Source organism: Engystomops pustulosus, chromosome 6, assembly GCF_040894005.1.
Source record: "Engystomops pustulosus chromosome 6, aEngPut4.maternal, whole genome shotgun sequence".
NCBI classification, from domain to species: Eukaryota; Metazoa; Chordata; class Amphibia; order Anura; family Leptodactylidae; genus Engystomops; species Engystomops pustulosus.
This window is the reverse complement of record NC_092416.1, coordinates 128,665,923-128,685,161: the sequence shown is the minus strand read 5'-3', so window position 1 is coordinate 128,685,161 and position 19,239 is coordinate 128,665,923. Positions and strand designations below refer to the sequence as shown.

Genomic DNA, 19,239 nt, shown 5'->3' with positions numbered 1-19,239 from the left:
GAAATCACATGACCAGGGATATAAAAAGCTGTTCACCTGTGTGACATCACATCACCAGAGATATAACAAGCTGTGCACTTGTTTGACATCACATGACCAGGGATGTAAAGAGCCATGCATTTGTGTGATATCACATGACCAGGGATACAATGAGCAGTGCACCTATGTGACATCACCATATGTGTGAGGTATGTGTTGTAGCCCTCCATTGTAAGAATACATCAGGAATCCATTTGACACATCCTTACAATGGAGGGGAAAGATGTGAATCTATCTATGAATATGATTTCCTGGAAAACTGCAACATTCTTCACTCATGTTGTTTCCCCAAGTCCTTGAGGGGCAAACATGCTACAATATACACCGAGGCATGTATTTTGCAGGACACCAATTTGTAGATGTGCTAGATAAGGAATATTGGGACTCAGGCACCTGGGAATACTATCCCCAGTCTTTTGTATAGAGTTCTCATTCAGTGTTGTCAGCAATGTTTGAGCTATCAGGCCTCATAACAGTGAGAGCTGTCAGTGTACGTCAGGGAGAATTTGATCACCTGCCCATGAGCGGCTCAAGCCTGAGAGTGACGATCACAATGGCTTTCTGCATTTGCCACATTCATTCCCTGACAGGACTGGGGCTCAGGAGAGATGTCAGTCTTTGTCTGTAGACCTCCTTTCCAGCGTTTGAAAACATCCCCGCAGGAGTCGATATAATCCCCACTGACTGTAGTTAAAGTGAGGCCTCACTGCTATATTTCACAAGTGACAATCTTGTGCTAATGCAAAGGAAAAGCTGGAACAAACCTCGCTAAATGGCAGTAGAAAATCAGCAAGTTTGCAGTGAGTTATAGCGAATACAACTCTCCTCTGCTGAGAATGCAACACTGGGAATACAAGGCCCGCGCCGCAAAACATATTAAACGGAAAATGTCGGCCTCTGCTGAAGCTCCAGGGATGCAAACAGAACGAGCATCAGCGTCCCAGGGTATAGGAGCAGTGGGTTCAACTCATTTCAGAAACAAATCTCCAGCCCATTTAGGCCTAAACATCCAGAGGTGTCTGTGTGGGTTATACCTGATCTCTCTATTATTGTTCTGCCTATTTGCCAATCTTTACTGCTGCCATTGCTTACCGTAAATTACTTTTGACATAGGGATCCTGGTTGAGGTGTGATAGAAAGGACATTCAACGCATCCTGTAGTCCCTCCAAACTACCTTGCTAAAGAGTACCCACAGAACAACAAACAGAAAGCAGGGCATTATTCAGAGTGAGTACCAATAAGAGGGCATTATTCAGGGTGAGGACCACTAAGGGGGCATTATCCAGTGTGAGTACTACTAAGAAGGCATTATCCAGTGTGAGTACTACTAACAGGGCATTATCTAGTGTGAGGACCACTAAGAGGGCATGATCTAGTGTGAGTACTACTACAAGGCCATTATTCAGGGTCAGGACCACTAAGAGGGCATTATTCAGTGTGATGACCACTATGAGGAGATTATCGAGTGTCAGGACTACTAAGAGGGCATTATTCATGATGAAGACCACTAGGGGTGCTTTATCCAGTGTAAGTATCACTAAGGGGGCTTTATAAATGGTGGATGGCTAGCTTTATACCATAGGAATAAAGCTGGCATATATATATATATATATATATATATATATATATATATATATATATATATAGATATATATATATATACACGCTGTCAGGCTATATACTGGGACAGGGGGCTGGCGGGCTATATACCAGGAGACAGGGGGCTGGAAGGCTATGTACTGGGGCAGGGGCTGGCTATATACTGGTGGAAGAGTGCTGGCTGGCTATATACTGGGGACAGGGGCTGCTAGCTATATACTAGTAGGTTGGCTAGCTATATACTGGGAGTCAGGGGCTGGCAAGCTATATACTCGGGCTGGAGGCTGGCTATATACTGGCGCAGATGGCTGCATGCTATATACTGGAGCAGGGGGTTAGTTAGCTATAAACATAGTGCTGGCTGGCTATATATTGTGGCAGGGGGGTGATTAGGTATATACTGGGGGCAGGAGGATGGCTAGCTATATACCAGGGGCAGGGGGCTGGTTAGCTGGTTAGCTACATACTGGAGGCAGGAGGCTGGCTGACTATATACTGGTGGGAGGATGTGAATAATGCATTTCCCACCTTAGGCTTATACTCAGTCAATATATACCAGTCAATAGGTTTTCCCAGATTTTTGTGGTAAAATTAGGTGCCTTGGCTAACATTCGCATTGACTATATACTCGTGTATATACGGCAATTCTGTTTTCAGATCCAGGTGACTATGGAGAGGAATTTATCGCCCATGCTACTGTTGATACATCAGGATGATTAGATTTGTGCAAAAACCTGCAAAATGTTCAATGGCAAACCATCCCAAGTTAAAGTAAATGCACAGGTGCGGGGCAGGAATTCCCCCACGCTGCCCCACTCAGCCGACGGCTGCGCCCACTTCATGCACTCTCCTCGCCCTTTTGACATTGAGATGGCATGAAAGGAAAAATAATCGCAATTACTGGTGGGAGCAAGTAATTGGGATTATTTCAGGACTTGTACGGCAGTCCTGAAATAATCACAACCGGCTTACAAGTCCTTGTAATGTCCCCCTATGTTTTTGATTAAGGAAACTGAGTAAAGAATGTGATTTTTAAGGAATATTATTGTGGTTAATGTGTTATATAATTTACTTATTAATTATAAATATAGGTATAGTCTTTCTTTTGTGTGGTAGGATATAGATTCTATTATTGCGAGCAAGATTTTCAGGTAAATAGGTACAGTATTACCAGGATTGTCACTATGCTGGAGAGGAAGGCAACGTCATAGAAAGGTGTGAATAATTAACAGCCTGTAGCACCAGGACATCACGAACCCAGTGTGTCAAGATTAAGCGCCACGATCCTGAAGAAGAACACTATAGGTAAGTATGTTGAGGTTAATTATGTTTAATATTAATGGTTGATTCCCTTTAAAGAAACTTTGCCATTAAAGGCCACCTCTGCATGCAGGCAATGTGGACAGATTCCTTCTGACCGGTGCAAGCTTTGCTCAATCCCCATCCGATCCAATGTTTACAGTGTGCCTTCCTTACTTCTCTTGACACAATGGGGCACATTTACTAAGAACAGTGAAAACTGCATTGAATGCAGTTTGCCTGCCTAGTGTGCGGGGTGCGTTAGATACAGGATTTCTGGGTAATGTTCTTCATTAATCTGGTTCCCCCTGAATTTGTGCACCTTTAACATAGGATCTGCAATACAGTTCTGTCTGACTTTTCATGATAAATCTGGCGCACGGTCCCACTGAGCGCTGGAATGCAACCCAATTTGTGTCGCATGAAGATTAGTGCAGCTGCGCCACAAAAGTGTTGCATAGGATACAAATGACGGCACTTAAATACCTGTGCAAGCAGTTTGCACTAGAAAAAACGTGCAACGTCAGATGGAAAACTGGCGCAAGGGCCCTAGTGCCGCAATGTCTTCAAATTTCAAATCCTCAAATTTGTGTCTAAAAAACTGTCCAAATCTTGCACCACTTCACAGGTTTTAAACAGTTTGTAGACACCTTTGTAAATGGTACAACAAAAAGGTGTAAACTAAGATAACTGATAAGAGGTGCAAAGTATGACAGACAGTCTTATACCATCCAGCATCAGACACTGTGATAATCTGGTGGAGTATAAGACTGTGTAGACTTTAGAGACAGATGTTTTGTGAAATGTGAAGGTTTCTGAATATTTACAGAGATCATTTAGACAGGGTAAGGGGGTGAGGAAAATAAGCAGAAGGCTTCAACAACCATCAGATTCGATGCATAAAAGTCAATAAACACTGAAGGGCTGGTGTTTGGTTTTTATATATGAGGTCGATCTATCCTCCCTTGTATCCCTGCAACCACTAAAAAAGACACTACACTATACTTTTCTTCATGTGCTTGAAATTTTCTATATAAAATGGAAAAACTACTAGCATCAATTCCCTAAAATATCATATTAGATCAAGTGTCACATGCCTTGGGATCCCTTGGGAATTCCCTCTGATATCATTCATTTTAAACTATGTTTCTCATCAAAGAGTCCTTTCCCTTCCCCAGCGGCCTACCACTAAGATCTCATTTACATTGGTCACTCCACCACATCTCCATAGTATGTCCTATTCAGTGGAATATGAAGTTAATAGTGTGGATGCAGAGATATTATCCAGAGGATAGGAAAGGACATATGTTTCATCAAGGAGAAAGCTGAGATGGATTACATTTACCTATATAAAAAAGAACCTGGACTGCATGCTACACTATGATCTATTGCTGCTGCGCTAAATATGAACACATTTTGTTCAAAAGGCAGGAGCTCAGGAAATATTTAATGATACTTGTACCAAGTCCCTACACTAATAGTCCTGACACTACATGTCATCCATTGCCACCACAATACAGCGCACGCAGATATTGAGACCCTTATATTGGCAGACCCATTTGCAAAAAATGAAAATGCTTCTGGCCCTTTCATCAGTCCTGTGACCTTGTCCCTGTGGAGGAAAAGATGGCTGCTGGTCACGTCCACATCACATGTCCTACACCTGCCTGGGCAGGTAATGTGATCACCACTATTTTGGCTGTAGTCGATTGATTGCAGGGCATCCAGTATGGCCATTGTTGTGGTGAGATGTCATCTCAGTAGGGTAATGTGCAGTGATGGCAGTTATACATCATTACTATGGTCACAGGTCACGACAGTCTGTTACATCATCACTGAGAGCTGAGAGGGGAGCTGTTACTGAAAACTGCGGGACCATGAGTAATTGTAGATGGCGGTCACCTTGTAGATAACTGCTTACTTTCAACACCCATAAAATTTTGTGAAGCATAACAGCAGACTATTTAAGCTCTGTTTTGTGATTAATGACATTGGGGCACATTTACTTACCCCGTCGCCGGGGTTCACAGAAAGTGCATTGTCTGGCTCTAATGCACTGTGCCGCGATTCACTAAGATTGTGCGCCCGATATCATGAATATGTTGCTTCACCATCTTTTTAGTGGCGCATCAAAGTGCTTGGGCTTGTGACACAATTTGAATGTTAAATCCCACGCTCAGTCCACATCAGATGGATCATCCGACCACACGCCCCCTAAATTGTGTCGCATGGAAGCCAGTGTAGCTGTGCCGAAAAAGGCTTGCGTGCGACACAATTGCAATGCACCCGCTACTTAAATACCTGCGCAAGCTATTTTTCCAACAAAGATAGAGCACTATCCGAAAAAAAGTGCGCCGCAAAGCGACCCAAAGCCTTGGTGGCCATGCCCCATTGAGTTTTGTTGTATTCATTTATTTATAGCATTATGGTTTTTTTGTATCAGATGTTCATTTTCCGGGAATACCTCTTTAAATTTCTAGCTGATGTTTTGAGATGTCGCTTCAGTATTGCCACGCAATGTTCTCTCTACATTGTGCCATCTATGGTGTGAAGTGCACTAGTCCTTCTACTACATGCTGCTGCTGCCCCCATGTAGCACAGTTGGGATGGTATTCTCAAGCTTGTAGGCTTCTCCCTTTTTCCTCCAAACATAATTGTCATTATGGCCAAACTGTTACATTTTTGTTTCGTCAGACCACAGGACAAGTCTCCAAAAATTAAGGTCTCTGTTCCTTGCAAACATTAATTTGGCTTTTTTATGTTACTTTTGGAGTAATAGCTTCATGCTGATAGAGTGGCCTTTCAGCACATGTTCACACAGTACTTTTTTCACTGTGAATAATGACATCCAGCATCTTCACAAGGTCTTTTGCTTTTGCTCTTGGGTTGATATGCACATTTCAGACCAAAATGTGTTTATCTCTGGGTTGCTGAACCTATTTCCTTCCTGAGCGGTAAGATGAATGGACATTGCAATCTTGTATGTACTCTATTAAAATTGTTTGTACAGGTGAACTAGGTACTTTCAGACTTCTGGCACCCAAGAATGAACCAGACTTGTGCAATTCCACAATTCAAATATATCCACAGGTGTGTCTCTAATTAACTCAGATAATTGCCAATAATCAGAAGCTTCTAAAGATATTATCCAGTTGTTTAAACGCATAGTAATCTTAGAGTATGTAAACTTTTGACTTTGGAGAAAGTAATATAAATGCCTTGAGCAATTCTCTCATATTATTCTGGCATTTGGCAAATATAAATAGTTTTGGTAATCCTAATTGACCTAAAACCGGAAAGGTTTATTCAGATTATATGTCAGATAGTGAGAGAAACATGCATAAGTGTAACTTTCTATAATATATGTAAACTTCTGCTTTTAACTGTATGTATACATCTTCAAAAATAATTAGACATCAGGATCACAAATGAGAATTCACAAATTTCTGTGTAGTGGAAGAACATATAAGCACTGGAACCAGAACAGAATTGTGTTGACTCCTCTCCTCCACAGGACTCCATAATTTAATTTCCATTTATCTTAGGAGCCCAATAAAAACATGAAAAATTATTTTAACCAACATGCTTGAGGTGTTTTTTGCATGAATGGAAATATTGTGCCACCATGCCATTCAAGCTGCCAAAATGTTATTTTTGTAAAGAGCTATTTCATACAAAAATATGAATTTAGTCTCAAGCCACAAATGGAAATATTTTTGCAAGAAAACTGATGGCTCCAGTGGACTACAAACTAGTGTAAGATAATTAAAAAGTGCCACTAATACCACTATTTCTGTATGGAAATGTTTATAGCTTCGTACTCCTTCCTGCAAACCAGCTTTGAGAATGACTATTGCCTCTAAGTAAGTCCATACCCTCTGCAGTTATCAATAATTGGCATGGGGCCCGATGCCCTGCTGAACAGGCTGATGAACAGGCTGATGTCCCGGTCATGTTGAATGCTGACATTTTCTGGGGTTGTGTATTTGACATACTTAACAAAATTATTCATGTTATTATTCCTATGTCTACACTGATAGTACTCTTGGCTTATGTATCTGGCATGCTATTGCCACATTTCAGAGACTGTTCAGATTCTGTATCATGTCCACATACTGATGACTATGGTTTATTGCTGAAAGAAGGTTGGGAGTGAAAAGATTTGAGGGACAATGACTACAATGGCTGTTGACTTCAGGACTGGCTTCTCTTTCTCTCCCCTATGAGACATGACCAATGTAATGCAGTGTTGGGGAGATTGAGACCTTCTAATCCTTTTTGTACATGGTCCATTGTAGACACCTCTCCTCAACTGATACATGACCTAGATAACTTAGCACTTTGTATCTTCCTCTGGTCCTCTTTGTACTGTACCTATTTGATTCTGCCTAGAGATTTATCTGTGATACCCTTCCCTAGGGAGTTTGGGTGGGTGTGGTGGGGAGTTTTGGGGGAACTGCTCTTTTTGTTTGCACTTTTTAGTAGAAACAATTGTTAATAAAAATGATTTCACTCTCCTTTATTGTTGCTTACAGAAAAAAGTAATTGAACTCAGTAGCAAAGTAGTCTGGCAAACTATAAATAATGATTATTATTATTACTACTGCCCCCTCTCTCCAGTTGCCCCATTGCAGAAACATGGGCTGCTATGGTATGTAAAACCTTGGGGTTGACCTTACCCAACATCCATGTCCATGTGATTTATTGTGACAGTACCATCCGCATGCTAATTGGATACAAATGTTTAGTCTTGGTACAGACGAAGCGGACACCAAGGAATATAAAACAAAGAGGTGAGAAAAGAGGTCACAAGCTAATAGGGCTATAGATTACACTTATGCTAGTTTTCTGTACAGTTTCTAATTTTTATTTACTTTAATTTGTAAGATTTGTTTCAAGTACCTCAATACTTTATTTTTAATGATAACTGGCAAAAATCCAAAGAACTACTTAAGGAGATTTTAATTTATGTGAAACATCATGTGAAAGTAAAGAAAAAGTGTGCAAATGCATTGCTAAAATGAAAATAAGTAAACCTGGAACATGGGCATGAATGTGATCATTCAGGTTTATTTGTACACCACAGTCTCTCTTCTCTGCACATTTTCACATGAATTTAGGGGAGATTTCACATAAAAGAAAGAATTCTGGGGAGCTAGTAGTGTATTGAGGAAAGATCTGGTGACAGGTTCCCTTTAAAATGATCTATGAGTAAACGTCCCTGTTTTATAATGCTTGATTTTGATGTTACATTTCCATTAACATATACCGGATTTATCCACTTTAAATAAATATGTAATGCCATACTTTTCAAGATATCTGTATGCTGTCTATGAATAAAAAATATTATGCATATCATGTGAATGAAAACTAATACAGACCGCATAGGGGTCCATTTACTTACCTGTCCAGAGGAGTTCACAGAAAGTGCATTGTCCGTGTATAATGCACTGTACCGCGATTCACTAAGATTGTGCGCCACATATCCTGCATGTGTCACTACCCGCTCAGGTCTGCGATAGTTCACCTTCTTCCTGGTGCATGTTAGTGCTTGATCTTGTGAAACAATCTGAAAGTTAAATCCCGTGCTCAGTCTGAATCGGTCAGATCGTCTGACGGAGCGCCCCCCAATTTCTGTCGCATGAATATTCTATCCACAGAGATGGGCACTGATCGAAGTAGCTGAGTACACTACTTTTGCAATAAGCAATGTAGATGCTCGAACAGCTGTTTACTGAAGTGGGGGACACAGGATCACGTGATCAGTGGGAGTAGGAGCAAACAGACCTTTATCACCTATCAACAGCATAGCTAATAAGAGTGAGGGGCATAGCTTTAGGGGGTCTCAGAGGCTGCAGTCACTATGGGTTTCAATGCCTTAGGGGCCCCAAAGACCATACCTCCAAACTGCACTGGGCTGGTCCTGCTGTCATAGCTGGCAGGAGGATTGTCCCAGGACATCAACTTTATTGACATCCAGAGGAAGTTGAATACAGTGATAACGCAGAGAGCAATGAAAGACCACAATAGCGCCACAATGTGAATAGCAGCACAATATGAGGGCATACAGGGAGCACAATATGAGGGGGTGCAGGGAGCACAATATGAATGGAAAATGGGGGGGGGGCTAAGGAGGGAATTAAATTGTGTGGAGGTGGAGTAAGGGGTGGGGCAAAAGGTGGGATTTAGGACAAATACATTTTCCACGACATATGATGCATACCACATCTTTTGTCCCTTCTTTGCCTCCACAAAAGTTTAGAGATATGCCAAAGACTCCCCTACAATATAAAAAGAGATTATAGATTACAGCTGGTTATTGGGGGCCCCGTTGCAGACTTTGCCTAAGGGAGGGGGGGGGGGGCAGAGTCTTCAAGCTACACCTTTGATAGCAGGTGCTTCTAGGACAAACTATTTAATCATTAGTTCCAAATAAAAGTTTCTATGACCTTGCATGAAGGATGACTTGCAGAGACAGTGACTGTTCCTGGATAAACCATAGATATATCCAAGCTGCTGCAGTGTAGACAATGTATCTAGTTTAGTACAGAAGAATGATATGTCTGCCCCTCAGTAGCAGCAGCTCAGATCCCCGGTTCTGCACAGAAGACATTAGCTGATTAGACATTTAATATTTCCAGGAGCAGATATTTGCAAAATGAAATAAGGACCATTTGGGGCCGAATTTTCTTAAAAAACACACACACAATAATGCTGCAGAGCTATTGATTTAATAAAGTCAAACAATATCAACATCAAGATGACAGTTATTAAATCAAACAGACCATGGAAAAAGTTCTCTCCTGGAATATTAGCATTTGTTCAGTAAATTTGCCATTTATATGAATAGGAATGGTCTGGAGCAGGAGATTCATGGTCAAAATGAATTGCTTTGTGCTACAAAGGATTCAACCAGGCATCTGTATATATGTGTGTATCTCCAATCATGTACTTCAATTACCATTGTGTATAATACAGTGCCACTGGACAAAGAAAACTGGCAGCTATGTATGAATAGCAGAAATATCTGGCAGCAGGTATCAAAATGCTATACATTGTATAATAACAGGGTAAAACCTACAGATGTTGTGATACATTGATGCTCTGGTTTGATTCAGCAACAGAGTTAATTACACTTCCAGGCTCACACTTGGCACCCACTGCCTTCTATTTACAACTGTATTCCAAACCATTTCAGGAGAATAGTAATTAAAAAGCAATATATTTTAGAAGAAAAGGATTGGCTTCATATGTGAAGATTTGGCAAGTGAAGCCAGACAGTCAGATGCCAATGATCATACATTTCTTTTTAGGTTAAATTCTTAATGCTCCTAGTAGTAAGCTCTTAAGTTTAAAATGTATAGATAAAAATATATATATATTCTACTGGTGGGTGTATAACATATGACAATAGAGTGCTTACAAACTACTTACAGATTACAAATAGTATTGTGTTTTATGTGTGTTGTTACCAGCTACAGGACTTATACATATATACATTTATTCCAGGATTGTAGCTGAACTTGGTGCGCTAGTCTGTAAGATCTCTTCACTATACATAAGATAGCTCCTTCCCTCTGCTCTGAGTAAGAGCAGTATCAGGCTTCTGGTTAGATTTTATCATGCAACTAATGTTGTCACTCCCTAATGACATCACGGGGAGCATCGCCAAAACTACGGTGCCCATGCTTTTATGGCGGCAGTGAAGGGTTAACACCCGTGCTGATCATGGGTGTCACCGGGGGATGTTTGCTGCAATATGCAGCAAACACCCGTCTAGTCTGGGGAGGGCTCAGCATGTGAGAACTCTCCATAATCCTGTAATGGACATGTAATGTACTAATGCGTCACAAGTTGTTAATGGGTTGATATAATAGAAAACATTTAATATTGAGCTCAAAATGGGTTGTTGAACTTAATTTAGGCCGCATGAAAGCAGTACTGGGCAGCATTTTTGTCTTTGATTTGATCAATGATTTGTCATATAAATGGTGTAAATGCAGTGCACAGTCCAAGAAGCAGTTCCAAAATAAATGTGGATACATTGCCATCAGAGTAGTGTTCCCCCTTCACCAAATGAGAGGGGGTGCCAGGATCTGCCCCCCCATTAATCTGATGTTGATGGCCTGTGCCATCAATATAAAAGTCTTCCAAGCCTCCTTTAAATGATATCTTAAATAAAAATGCAGAAACTAATAAGCCATTAATCATTTGTTGCATAAAATATTGCTGCTCTTCAGAAAAGCTTTACTAGGTCATGGACAATTGTCTTCTGTGTAACAAATAACCAAAAGAAAAGCTCTGATACATAGTACATTCCGCATGTGAGGAATCAGAAGCAAGAGGAATGTAACCTCCAAGTGATATTGTGCATAATTCAGAACCTGTGAATATTTAAGTAAAAACAATAGAGGACAGCAGAGAAATACTTAAAATGTCTTTCTTGTTTAGAAGCCATTCCTGGTGGAGCTCGTGGAGGTTATTTGTTCCTTTCAGACAAAGTAGCGATAGAATTCTCAGAGATGCCTACAACAAAATGCACTTAAAGGATATGGCATGTTGCGCTCTTCCCATATTTAGGACAATGAGTCTAAGAATTACATAGCCTTCCTCTAATTTGCATCCGACAATCTCTGGCGTGCTTCATAAAAGTTATATAAACAGGTTATTTATAAGGTCTAAGTGCTGACAGATCGTGACAACCACTACTTGTGTATACCAGGGGGGTTACCAAAGGTTACCAGAATAATCTACCATGTTATATATATTTATGTTATAACACATTGCATTCATAAAGTTATACCTTATTGTACACATAAAAGCATGATGACACCATGAGACATAGCAGCGTCACAAATACAAGGTGGAACCAAATAGGTAGATCCAAATTCCCAAATGTACCAGCAAAGCTAACGGATAAAAACCACCAGGGACAAGAGCCCTTAATATTGATCATGCTAAAAATTAGCAGCATTATTATTGGATATGCTGCCTATTGTAAGGCTTAGCTTAAGACTTTTTAGTCTTATACCTCCTGTTATTTGGTGCAGAAAATTCTCAAATTTGGCCACGCATCCCCCTAGCTGAAACCACGCTAATTTTACTAAAGACACGCTTCTTTTGGCAAACCAGTTCTAAAAGTGTCTAAAAACTTTTTTTTCAAGGTGCTTTGGAGTGAATTACAACAAACTTCTGTCAGAAATAAATTTGGCAAATGTGCCCAAGTTAATATATTTCAAAAGTTTCTATAAGTGCTACTTTTTATAGGTGGTCGTAAGGAAAAAATGTGGACACTTTTACTGAAATTTGGTGATGACATCTTCATCTTCATCATTATGGTAGATGGCAGTATATTTTTAGGAAGAATGTCTTGGTATATCTGTCCATTCATCCTTCCTTCAATTATATGAAATTTGCATGAATTGCATGTTAACAAACAGTCTCACTCCACGATGTTCCCACCTCTAAACTTTCAAATAATTGAGCCTGCTGATTCCAGGTCTTTCTGTAGCACTCCAAAGGTGGTCCATTTGTCTTGGACAACTTTCCACACCTCTGAAATCTTGCAAGGTGCACCTGGTTGTGGCCAGTTTATGGTCAATTGATTAGGGTCTCAACAGTGCTTACTAAATCCTACAGTAACATCAGCTCACTGGGTTTGCCTATCATGAGATGTTTCCTGTGTGGAACATTGGTAATGAGACACCTTTTTACAGGTCATTCATTGAACAAGATGATATTATTTTTCTCTAAGTGGCAGCATTGCTTTCTAGCTACTGATGGATTTCAGCTGGGTTATGACTTTCCACTGTTTTTTGCACCACTCCTCCTTCATATGTTGAAAACGTTTTCCCTGTGTCCTTCCTTATTATTATACAGTATATTAATTTATTGTATAGTTTGCCAAAGCTCATTGGATGTGTTATGAGTTTTATGTGTCAATACCACCTTTAGAAATATATTGACATTTATATTTGGAAATTTGGTATTCAATACTTTTTTTACCCGCTGTAGATGAATGGACAGAAAATGAATAAGGAAACAGGGGAATAAAGATACAGTTGAATGCAATGATTGCTGACTACCTTGAATGGACTGAAAAATCCAAGATCAAGTGCCTACGAATGCTCTGGGCAAAAAGACATACAATGGTTAGGTATATTTATAGAAAGAGGAGGCATTGAGTGGGAAGATGAAAAAACCCAAAACCTGACTATGAAAGTGCAAAGATCAACATAGAAACATGTGATATGGAAAGTACAAAGATATATAAATAGAGACAGGGGTAAACTTAGCATTTCTGTTGCTTCTGGTAAACTCTATAATGATGTCCTCCTAGTGCCAAATCAATACTAAAACAACATATTATTTTTATTATGTATACTATGTTGGCAAGGACAGGAGCTGCAGACTGTGTTTGCTTTGAACTGTTGGAACCAGTGGTAGATTACGTTTTACCATAGACCCTGGGCTGATCCCCACACTTTGCCCCCTTTTTTCATATAAACATGTGAAACAGTAACAGGGGTCACAGCGGGCAGTAGCCCCATAGCTACTAACTATGATTTGTGCAAACACATGTGCAGCATAACAAGGTCAGATTCACTGTAACTTGTCATTTATACATTCATACATATGTTATGACAGCAGGGTGTCAGCCCCATAGTGATTGGCAGCATGTGCCATCAGTCCCATTAGAGATTGGCAGTATGACTGTGCATATATACATAGGGAGAGATTTATCATATCCGTGCTTATGTGTCAGGGTGTGATAGAAGCCACGTCTCTTAAGCATCCTGATGTATCCAATGGGTGGTTGCTATCTAGCATAGTTTTGCACAAAAACCACACATATTCAATATTTGAACATTTGCATTGTGTAGATACTGAGCAGGAACCCCCCATCCTGGCCCACTTTGCCACTGGTTGTTCCCCCTTTACGACCACTTGGAGAGGGAGGAAATGGTGTGAAGGGAAAAATAATGGCAATTGCCATATTTCTAAGTAATTGTGATTATCTCAGGGCTTCCCCATGGGTTTTGCTCACTATTAGAATACTGATGCCCTCCCCAAGGAGAAAAATATTTCTTAGTATTGAAAGGAAAGGGATATAAATTACAATATATATTGAATATCAGATGCAGAAGTTGATAGGGTGCAGAGAGGGTCAATTATATCCTTCCTGTAGATTATACACTGCCTGTTGATTATACACCGTAGAATATGTTGGTGCAATATAAAAGCAGGAAGTATGAAATACATTGAGCTCTGCTACTTTATTTAACCTGAATTGAAATGGTATCATATGCAGGAAGAAAATAAAATTCTCAGTAAGAAAACATTGAAATAGCAATAACAGAAAAAAAAGAGACAAGCTTTGGCGCCTGCAGCAAATATTTTCCAAAGCGTCTACAGCTCTCCTAGATATATCAGACAGTCGCTGTAATGTGGACGATACATTTAGAAAGACAGCGTGTGGGCACGGCTCTACCAGCTTCTTCATTGTCTTCTGCTTTCCGTAATTCCAAACACTCTTGAGCGCAATAGGGGATATTGAAAAGAAACAGGAAAAATACTAAATTACTTGAAATGTTTATGATGCTTACACATTTACAACAGCTCAATAACCACTGCTAGAATGTGAACGCAATGTTTCTCCAATTCAAGAATGTACAAAAATCTCCCAAAATTCCTCCCTGATATACTGTGTTTCAACAAAACAGCTAATCTTCCTAAAGAAAGGTTTATAAAGAGGCAATGATCCACATTTTCTCCATCAAAAGTGATTTGTGACCCTGATAACTGTAGGTTACTGTACCATCTCTAGGTTAGCTGTGTTCTCTTTTTTTGGATAAGAAAAAGGATACCAGCTCACCTCCTCATAATTGCCTTCTGTGTCAGATCCAGGCACGGGCCACCCTTCTGCACGCGTTTCAAGCGTGAAACATGCTTAGTCAACGCGTTTCAAGCGGTGCAACCGCCCTTACTCATGACAAATATAATATATATATATATATATATATATATATATATATTTGTCATGAGTAAGGGCGGTTGCACCGCTTGAAACGCGTTGACTAAGCATGTTTCATGGAGAGGTTATGATGGAACCTAATAAAACAATTTGATGTCAAGCATCCGGCTGGACCGTGAATATATTTTGGTTCTCTTTTTTTCACTAGAGCCAGGAAGCTGTAGAAAGCTCATTTGTTTTAGCTGCATTGTAAAGTTAGTGAGAATATGGAATTCGCTAGAAACAGCCAATGACTGGGCACTTTACAACCTGCTTGCAAAGGAGAGAGCAGAAAAGGAGCAAGCACAATTGGAGCACCATGGTGACCTCCGATGCACAACCTGGTAAGTATACTACCGTTTTTTATTTGTCACCCCTGCCCTGGCTCTGCTGACATTTCCCAGGTATCCTGGAGATCTTTTATGCCCTTCAAGATCAAGTTTTTTTTCATTTTTCTTTGCATTTCTGCTTTTCACACCTCTTGTTCCACTAGCCGTAATTTTTTGAATTTATTGTTAACAAAGCTATATAAGAGTTCTCTTTATATGTGAGATCAATTTTATTTTCTAGTGCCACCATGTAATATTCTATGACATGTAAAAGCTGAACAAGGTTGGGAAGGCAAAAAACCATAGTTGCACCATATTCTGAAGCGCTTTATTTTTACGGCTTTCAAAGTTTTCAACTGCAATCAGTACGATTGCAGTGATACCAAATTTATTTAGTTTAGTAATGTCTCAATACCTTTAGAAAAACATCAAAAACTTTGAATTAAAAAAAATTGCATTGTCATTTTCGGAGACCTGTAACTTTTTCATACTTCACTGTATGGAGCTGTGTCATTATTGGATGACTTTTATTCAAATTTTATTGGAGACAAAATGGCAAAAAAGTGGCGATCACTGAGAATAATTTTAGGACATGGCAATTCGTTTTTGTTTTGTTTTGTGTTATTTGGTTATCCTGAGTATATTTAAGAATATTTAAGGGAATACCCCTTTAAGATGCCATTGCTACAGTAAAGGGAACCTGTCATGAGGATTTAGGCCCACAAGCAGTTGCCAACCTCTGATGGTTTCTGGATTACAACGTGGTTCCCCCTCTGTAGTCTCTCTGTGTGAATCTAAAGTCCCCTTTTAGTTACTGGAAGGAGACTTTGATCCTGCGACTCCCATCCCTCAGCAGCACATATTTCAAAGTAAAAAGCAGATTAGGAAGGAAATAGAGAGAGAGAGAGAGAGAGAGAGAGAAAATAACAAGACACAAAGGGGCAAATTTACTTACCTGGTCCAGTCACGATCCCCTATTCGGACGGTCCGACAAGGATGACGTCCGACGCGATTCATGAAGAACATGTGCCCGAGTTCCTGCATCCATCGATTCCCCACCGAGGGCCGCCAGAGTTCACCTTCTTCCCGGTGCCAAAATCCGATCGTGTGCGACACAATCCCAGGCGTCATGCAGTACAAAGAAAATGCTTTTAGCCTAACTTGTATGGATATGTCAATCAGATCGCTAACGTGTTCTTACAATTTCTAGAACGTATCCCACTGCATTTACATTTGCTCCTCCACCCTGAAAGCTGGAGGAGAAGTGAGCAATCACTAGCTGCAGCCAGGTGTCTCTTGAGAGAAATAACTACATCACTGGGGAGTGTATGATCAGTGGAGGCCAAGGACAGAGGCAATAAAGTTGCATCCATCCCCTCGCAAACTATTTTGGTCAGAGCTGATCATATGTCAGTCCGCTGTGTTTTTTCATCCAGTGTTTTCAGCTGGATGCGACATGTGCCAATATAGTTAATAGATATATTTAGTGTATACACCATGAGCTTTCCTCGCACATACACTGGACACAAAAAAATGATGAGGTGAATGTAGCCTAAAGTATTGCAGCTGCACTAGCCTCCTTGTAATACAAATTTTGGGACTTTCCAACACTTGGTCCGACTCATCCAAGTATTTAACATGCAAATTGTTTTGCACGCCCTATGTTAAAGGTGCACCATAAAAAAGTTGGTGAACTCCGTCAAGCCAGTGTGGGGAAGCTACAGGTTCATGATTTCTGGCACACGCTTATAATGAATCTGTCACACCAAGCATTATACACGGGCAGTACACTTTTAGTGAAGTTTCCGAGTAAATGTGCCTCATTATATTTATTGTATTGCTCATTTAAAGAAGATGTGGCAAGGTCATATAAGCTTTAACTTCAAGCGCATAACACACCTGCGTATAAATAAGTATATGTTTACTGCAATGTATATATTGTATTGCACCACTATATATATGCTATGTATATCCCCATTTAAATGATGCTTGTAAATTAAACACATTTTTAAACTGTCCTTCCATATGTATATATATTCTGTTATAACATATTGCCTACAATTTTATGTTAGAGGAGGAGTAAAGACTAGCATACTTTGCTAAGCCTTTAATAGATTCAATCAGAATTAGAAAGATGTGTCTTCTAAAAGTGGTATTACATCCAAGCTAAATTTACTTTAAAGTAGCCAAGCTGTAATACCATGCACCACCTGCAGGCAGGTATGGTGCAGTTTATTGAGAAACCTATTTGTAAACCGTATGTTTTTGTTCCTTTGTTTCTAATGACAAAATATTAATTTCTGTAACAATATTACAGCCCAAATACACAATCACAGCGAGGCCTGACCTATTGCTGTACTAATGAAGTTGGTCGAAATAGCCTTTTCGGAACACTCCAGTGATTAAATTATTGAATGGCTTCAATTTGCGCTTAATTGTAGAATCCTTAATTCATTCAATCAGCCTGGTGAGACTGGAATCGAAAATGGTAACCCATGAAGCACCCCAGAGCTACCAGATGTCTCATGTAGGAAGCCTACTATGGTATCTTACAGTATAGAGAGGGTTAAAGGAGTGTAATAATTTCTGTGCTCCTACTGTCATTTGTAATTGACTCATTTTAGCATAATATTGCTCCCGCTTCATATGTTTCCAGTCTTGAAATTCCCCCCTGGAGCTTTTTGCGGAATAATGCTTTGTCTTTGGAAACAAGAGTAATGCTGTGGATTGTTTTTAATAGAGCCAGAGTTATGTCATCAAAAATTAATTTAATTGAACTTGAGGTTATTTGTTTCCTTCAAGCTTTTTTTTCTCATTATCTTTTTGATTTTTTCCCTCTTTTCTTGTATTTTCTCTCTGCTAGGTGGAATGTTGCAAAAAGAAGTTTCCGAGCCGGCGTGACTTTCATGTACAGTTCATGAAATGTGTCTCCTGGAGAGATCTGACAATGTTGTTTCATTATTTAAAGAATCTGTGGAAAGTTTAAAGTTGCTTGGTATAAATTAGACCTCCGAGATGCACTCATTTCACTTTCAGGTCTTCTAAGAACAGCTCACAGGTTACGTCTACCCCGCCCCCCCCCCCCCCCCCCCACACACACACACACACACATACACACACTCTTTCCTGTATAGAAATATATTTTTTATTCTTTTATTTTTTTTTTACTTTTTCACTACTAGTGAAATATGACCCAGAAACTTCTGTTTGAAAAAAGAAGCCTTTCCTCCAGTACAAGATAGTCTCATTGTAAATATTAATGCTTCATAGATAAAGGAAGACAGTGTAACCTGACAATGTTAAGACCGGCGGGTGCTGATTATTGTACACTAGAAAAGGATACACGTACATTATTGTGTATGAGTAAGCTGCTTAGGCTGTCAAAGGTGGCACAGATGTGTAGAATGATACCATAAAGGCTAATAAAATATCCGGAATCCAAATGGACACACCTGTTCAGGAAAAGTCAATGTCCAGTCTGGTTCCATCTCCTGCTCATGTGTCCAGTGGCTTCCTTATCTTTGCCTGTGAATTTGCATGGTGCAAAGAGAAGGGCAGGGGCGTAACTAGGAGAGCCTGGGCCCCATAGCAGATTTCTGCCTCCCTTCCACTTAAAAAAATATATACATATTTAGGCTGCATTCACATAAACGTGTGCCCTCCCAGCTATAGCCTGGCGGCTCACCCCTCCCCTCTCCATAGAGAACAGAGCTGCATGACCATTCTTACGGCCATAGATACGCTCTCTCTCTCTTTTGCGGCCACGGCTTGAAACAGTGAGTACTCGTTGTGCTCACAATATCGAGGCCAGGCTCTATAGACGACTATGAGGTAAGTATATCCTGCAGAAATTTTGCAGCCAGATAAATGTCCACATACGTTTTTGTGAATGTACCCTTATACAGACATGTTTTTACAATTACACACATTTATACACTGATATATACACACCTATATAC

The 19,239-nt window shown here is 40.0% G+C and overlaps 1 long non-coding RNA gene across 2 annotated transcripts; it reads left to right on the top strand.

Annotated features, from left to right (window-relative positions):
* Nucleotides 1-228: 228 nt before the first annotated feature.
* On the top strand, nt 229-18,329 carry LOC140064271 (uncharacterized). Of its 2 annotated transcripts, XR_011847743.1 has the most exons (5): nt 229-368; nt 1,153-1,267; nt 12,953-13,089; nt 15,121-15,295; nt 18,144-18,329. It is a non-coding gene; the product is annotated as an uncharacterized lncRNA (long non-coding RNA). The 2 variants fall into 2 exon arrangements; XR_011847744.1 differs by lacking the exon at nt 15,121-15,295.
* Nucleotides 18,330-19,239: the final 910 nt, after the last annotated feature.